Here is a 7,809-nt window from a genome sequence, read left to right on the forward strand (position 1 = left end):
CTGTGAATCAGGAAACATTTTCAATAGTGAATTCTTACCAGGCCCCCGTGGTATTAAGTGAAGCTGCAAACTCTTATCTTCTACACAACCTCTCCCTGGCTTTTCTACGTGCTATGAAGAACGGCCATTGCCTGTAACGTTTCCTATGATATATATATTTATTTATTCTTTAGAGCCACGGTGCTATTGGCACGCGCGCGACGCGTCGTGTTGTTTAGACGCGTGAAGGAGGCGCAATATCTGCTGATCGAGTCCCAATGTGAGTTTTGTGAAACTGGACCCTGCTCGTCTCCCCGCGACGACCCGCGTGTTCTCTCTTCTGGCTTTGTTGCCCTCGCTCAGCAGCCGAGAGCAGCACAACGTTTGTGTTGTTCTGGCACAGAGAGAGAGAGAAACCCGACCCCCTCTGCGCAGCGAGAGTGGGACAGGTGCGACCGGCGGGGTCCCCTGAGCGCAGCGCCCCCGATCGGCACGGCCTGTGCCTCGCCTCCCCGGGGTCGTTCCCGGCTCCGCGCGGCACGGACGCGCGTGGTAGATCCACTGCTGGATGAAGGCCGCCCCCCGCCGTGTGGGTCGTGGTGGGGGGGGGGTGACCGTGAAGATTTGCCACAGCGGTCAGCGCGGGTTGGTGGTTGCATCGGCGTTGGAGGCATAGAAGCAGAGTGCAACATCATGGGGTTCTGCTGCTGCAGCTGCACCCCACGGGGCTTGCTTCTTCGTCTGTTGCCCTTCCTCCGCACCTCCTATTATCACGGTTGGCTACGTACGGTGCGAAAGAAGAGCAGCATACAGTACTAGCGTCGCATTGGCTGAATGTCCCCGTGTTACTGTGATCAGGTGTTCTTCGTCTGCAATATGTTACTGTGTGTGTGTGCTATGGCTATGGATGCACTGTGTATTTTGTCAATGTGCTTTGGATATTGTATGTATTGTGTATGTAGTGCCGTATGTATGTACAGTATTGTGCGTATATTGTGTGCACCACAGTGGCGTTTAATTGAACCGGTCCTGGACCTCCCCTAGGCCGACTCAGCCTCTAATGAGTACCTGGTGCGATGTGCAAGCATCGCCACTGGGGGGACAAAGGCGGCCGGGCGTGGTGCTGGCCACCCACCCCTCGTGTGCCGTGCCGGCCTTCATAGGTGCTCGCTAACAGCGCTTGTCCCAAGAGCCTCAGGTTATGTGGGAGATGTGTGTGTTACATCGAGTGTCCTGGGTGTGTATTGTGTGTTAGCGGTCAGGGTCGTGGGCCCGTGCGTCGCGGGGCCTTCGTCGCCATCTGCTGGCGTGCGCTGGGCTGGGAGGGTCAGGGTCCCCTCGTGGGGATCGGGGTCAGGGTGTCCGAGGCTGTCCGAGCTCTGGCTTCACGTGGTGTCGCGATGGGGACGTCTGTCACTCGACATCCGGTTCACCGGGGGTGGCGGCTCTGCTGGAACAACAGGGGGGTGGTGGGGGGGTGGTGGTGGGGGGGGTGGTGGGGGGGTGGTGGGGGGGGGGTGTGATGCATGTCGCAGACGAGACGCGCGGGGGATGCAACTGATGTCGCTGCTGTGAGCTCTCAACACCGATACCACACACGTGATGTACACACAGGGTGGCGTGCACACACGTGATGTACACACAGGGTGTAGTGCACACACGTGATGTACACACAGGGTGTAGTGCACACACGTGATGTACACACAGGGTGTAGTGCACACACGTGATATACACACAGGGTGTAGTGCACACACGTGATGTACACACAGGGTGTAGTGCACACACGTGATGTACACACAGGGTGTAGTGCACACACGTGATGTACACACAGGGTGTAGTGCACACACGTGATGTACACACAGGGTGTAGTGCACACACGTGATGTACACACAGGGTGTAGTGCACACACGTGATGTACACACAGGGTGTAGTGCACACACGTGATGTACACACAGGGTGTAGTGCACACACGTGATGTACACACAGGGTGTAGTGCACACACGTGATGTACACACAGGGTGTAGTGCACACACGTGATATACACACAGGGTGTAGTGCACACACGTGATGTACACACAGGGTGTAGTGCACACACGTGATGTACACACAGGGTGTAGTGCACACACGTGATGTACACACAGGGTGTAGTGCACACACGTGATGTACACACAGGGTGTAGTGCACACACGTGATATACACACAGGGTGTAGTGCACACACGTGATGTACACACAGGGTGTAGTGCACACACGTGATATACACACAGGGTGTAGTGCACACACGTGATATACACACAGGGTGTAGTGCACACACGTGATGTACACACAGGGTGTAGTGCACACACGTGATGTACACACAGGGTGTAGTGCACACACGTGATATACACACAGGGTGGCGTGCACACACGTGATGTACACACAGGGTGTAGTGCACACACGTGATATACACACAGGGTGTAGTGCACACACGTGATGTACACACAGGGTGTAGTGCACACACGTGATATACACACAGGGTGTAGTGCACACACGTGATATACACACAGGGTGGCGTGCACACACGTGATATACACACAGGGTGGCGTGCACACACGTGATGTACGACAGGGTGTAGTGCACACACGTGATATACACACAGGGTGGCGTGCACACACGTGATATACACACAGGGTGTAGTGCACACACGTGATATACACACAGGGTGTAGTGCACACACGTGATATACACACAGGGTGGCGTGCACACACGTGATGTACGACAGGGTGTAGTGCACACACGTGATATACACACAGGGTGGCGTGCACACACGTGATGTACACACAGGGTGTAGTGCACACACGTGATATACACACAGGGTGTAGTGCACACACGTGATGTACACACAGGGTGTAGTGCACACACGTGATATACACACAGGGTGTAGTGCACACACGTGATGTACACACAGGGTGTAGTGCACACACGTGATATACACACAGGGTGTAGTGCACACACGTGATATACACACAGGGTGTAGTGCACACACGTGATATACACACAGGGTGTAGTGCACACACGTGATATACACACAGGGTGTAGTGCACACACGTGATATACACACAGGGTGGCGTGCACACACGTGATATACACACAGGGTGTAGTGCACACACGTGATATACACACAGGGTGGCGTGCACACACGTGATGTACACACAGGGTGTAGTGCACACACGTGATATACACACAGGGTGTAGTGCACACACGTGATATACACACAGGGTGTAGTGCACACACGTGATATACACACAGGGTGGCGTGCACACACGTGATATACACACAGGGTGTAGTGCACACACGTGATATACACACAGGGTGGCGTGCACACACGTGATGTACACACAGGGTGTAGTGCACACACGTGATATACACACAGGGTGGCGTGCACACACGTGATATACACACAGGGTGTAGTGCACACACGTGATATACACACAGGGTGGCGTGCACACACGTGATATACACACAGGGTGTAGTGCACACACGTGATATACACACAGGGTGTAGTGCACACACGTGATATACACACAGGGTGTAGTGCACACACGTGATGTACACACAGGGTGTAGTGCACACACGTGATATACACACAGGGTGGCGTGCACACACGTGATATACACACAGGGTGTAGTGCACACACGTGATATACACACAGGGTGTAGTGCACACACGTGATATACACACAGGGTGTAGTGCACACACGTGATGTACACACAGGGTGTAGTGCACACACGTGATGTACACACAGGGTGTAGTGCACACACGTGATGTACACACAGGGTGTAGTGCACACACGTGATATACACACAGGGTGTAGTGCACACACGTGATATACACACAGGGTGGCGTGCACACACGTGATATACACACAGGGTGTAGTGCACACACGTGATATACACACAGGGTGGCGTGCACACACGTGATATACACACAGGGTGTAGTGCACACACGTGATATACACACAGGGTGGCGTGCACACACGTGATATACACACAGGGTGGCGTGCACACACGTGATATACACACAGGGTGGCGTGCACACACGTGATATACACACAGGGTGTAGTGCACACACGTGATATACACACAGGGTGGCGTGCACACACGTGATATACACACAGGGTGGCGTGCACACACGTGATATACACACAGGGTGGCGTGCACACACGTGATATACACACAGGGTGTCGTGCACACACGTGATATACATACAGGGTGTAGTGCACACACGATATACGCAGGGTGTAGTGCACACACGATATACACAGGGTGTAGTGCACACACGATATATACACACAGGGTGTAGTGCACACACGTTATACACAGGGTGTAGTGCACACACGATATACACAAGGTGTAGTGCACACACGATATACACAGGGTGTAGTGCACACACATTATATACAGGGTGTAGTGCACACATGATATATACAGGGTGTAGTGCACACACGATATATACAGGGTGTAGGGCACACACGATATACACAGGGTGTAGTGCACACACGTTATACACAGGGTGTAGTGCACACACGATATACACAGGGTGTAGTGCACACACGATATACACAGGGTGTAGTGCACACACGTTACACACAGGGTGTAGTGCACACACGATATATACAGGGTGTAGTGCACACACGATATATACAGGGTGTAGTGCACACACGATATATACAGGGTGTAGTGCACACACGATATACACAGGGTGTAGTGCACACACGTTATACACAGGGTGTAGTGCACACACGATATACACAGGGTGTAGTGCACACACGATATATACAGGGTGTAGTGCACACACGTTATACACAGGGTGTAGTGCACACACGATATATACAGGGTGTAGTGCACACACGATATACACAGGCTGTAGTGCACACATGATATATACAGGGTGTAGTGCACACACGATATATACAGGGTGTAGTGCACACACGTTATACACAGGGTGTAGTGCACACACGATATACACAGGGTGTAGTGCACACACGATATACACAGGGTGTAGTGCACACACGTTACACACAGGGTGTAGTGCACACACGATATATACAGGGTGTAGTGCACACACGATATATACAGGGTGTAGTGCACACACGATATACACAGGGTGTAGTGCACACACGTTATACACAGGGTGTAGTGCACACACGATATACACAGGGTGTAGTGCACACACGATATATACAGGGTGTAGTGCACACACGATATATACAGGGTGTAGTGCACACACGTTATACACAGGGTGTAGTGCACACACGATATATACAGGGTGTAGTGCACACACGATATACACAGGCTGTAGTGCACACATGATATATACAGGGTGTAGTGCACACACGATATATACAGGGTGTAGTGCACACACGATATACACAGGGTGTAGTGCACACACGATATATACACACTGGGTGTAGTGCACACACGTTATACACAGGGTGTAGTGCACACACGATATACACAGGGTGTAGTGCACACACGTTATACACAGGGTGTAGTGCACACACGATATACACAGGGTGTAGTGCACACACGTTATACACAGGGTGTAGTGCACACACGTTATACACAGGGTGTAGTGCACACATGATATATACAGGGTGTAGTGCACACACGATATATACAGGGTGTAGTGCACACATGATATACACAAGGTGTAGTGCACACACGTTATACACAGGGTGTAGTGCACACACGATATACACAGGGTGTAGTGCACACACGATATATACAGGGTGTAGTGCACACACGTTATACACAGGGTGTAGTGCACACACGATATATACAGGGTGTAGTGCACACACGTTATACACAGGGTGTAGTGCACGCACGTTATACACAGGGTGTAGTGCACACACGATATATACAGGGTGTAGTGCACACACGTTATACACAGGGTGTAGTGCACACACGTTATACACAGGGTGTAGTGCACACACGTTATACACAGGGTGTAGTGCACACACGTTATACACAGGGTGTAGTGCACACACGTTATACACAGGGTGTAGTGCACACACGTTATACACAGGGTGTAGTGCACACACGATATATACAGGGTGTAGTGCACACACGATATACACAGGGTGTAGTGCACACACGATATACACAGGGTGTAGTGCACACACGATATACACAGGGTGTAGTTCACACACGTTATACACAGGGTGTAGTGCACACACGTTATACACAGGGTGTAGTGCACACACGATATACACAGGGTGTAGTGCACACACGATATACACAGGGTGTAGTGCACACACGTTATACACAGGGTGTAGTGCACACACGTTATACACAGGGTGTAGTGCACACACGATATACACAGGGTGTAGTGGACGCACGATATACACAGGGTGTAGTGCACACACGTTATACACAGGGTGTAGTGCACACACGTTATACACAGGGTGTAGTGCACACACGATATACACAGGGTGTAGTGCACACACGATATACACAGGGTGTAGTGCACACACGTTATACACAGGGTGTAGTGCACACACGATAGATACAGGGTGTAGTGCACACACGATATATACAGGGTGTAGTGCACACACGATATATACAGGGTGTAGTGCACACACGATATATACAGGGTGTAGTGCACACACGTTATACACAGGGTGTAGTGGACGCACGATATACACAGGGTGTAGTGCACACACGTTATACACAGGGTGTAGTGCACACACGATATACACAGGGTGTAGTGGACGCACGATATACACAGGGTGTAGTGCACACACGTTATACACAGGGTGTAGTGCACACACGATAGATACAGGGTGTAGTGCACACACGATATATACAGGGTGTAGTGCACACACGATATACACAGGGTGTAGTGCACACACGATAGATACAGGGTGTAGTGCACACACGATATATACAGGGTGTAGTGCACACACGATATACACAGGGTGTAGTGCACACACGTTATACACAGGGTGTAGTGCACACACGTTATACACAGGGTGTAGTGCACACACGATATACACAGGGTGTAGTGGACGCACGATATACACAGGGTGTAGTGCACACACGATATATACAGGGTGTAGTGCACACACGATATATACAGGGTGTAGTGCACACACGTTATACACAGGGTGTAGTGCACACACGATATATACAGGGTGTAGTGCACACACGTTATACACAGGGTGTAGTGCACACACGATATACACAGGGTGTAGTGCACACACGTTATACACAGGGTGTAGTGCACACACGTTATACACAGGGTGTAGTGCACGCACGTGATATACAGGGTGTAGTGACAATCACTGGCACAGCAGCAGCAGTCACGTGCAGGCATCTTTATTAAACACACTCACACCGACACACACATGCTACCGCACACACCACACAACCATTCACACCCCTCACTCGCACCGACACACACATGCTACCGCACACACCAACACAACCATTCACACCCCTCACTCGCACCGACACACACATGCTACCGCACACACCAACACAACCATTCACACCCCTCACTCGCACCGACACACACATGCTACCGCACACACCAACACAACCATTCACACCCCTCACTCGCACCGACACACACATGCTACCGCACACACCAACACAACCATTCACACCCCTCACTCGCACCGACACACACATGCTACCGCACACACCACACAACCATTCGCACGCCTCACTCGCACCGACACACACATGCTACCGCACACACCACACAACCATTCACACCCCTCACTCGCACCGACACACACATGCTACCGCACACACCAACACAACCATTCACACCCCTCACTCGCACCG

Source organism: Lampetra planeri, chromosome 3, assembly GCF_965212315.1.
Source record: "Lampetra planeri chromosome 3, kcLamPlan1.2.h2, whole genome shotgun sequence".
NCBI classification, from domain to species: Eukaryota; Metazoa; Chordata; class Hyperoartia; order Petromyzontiformes; family Petromyzontidae; genus Lampetra; species Lampetra planeri.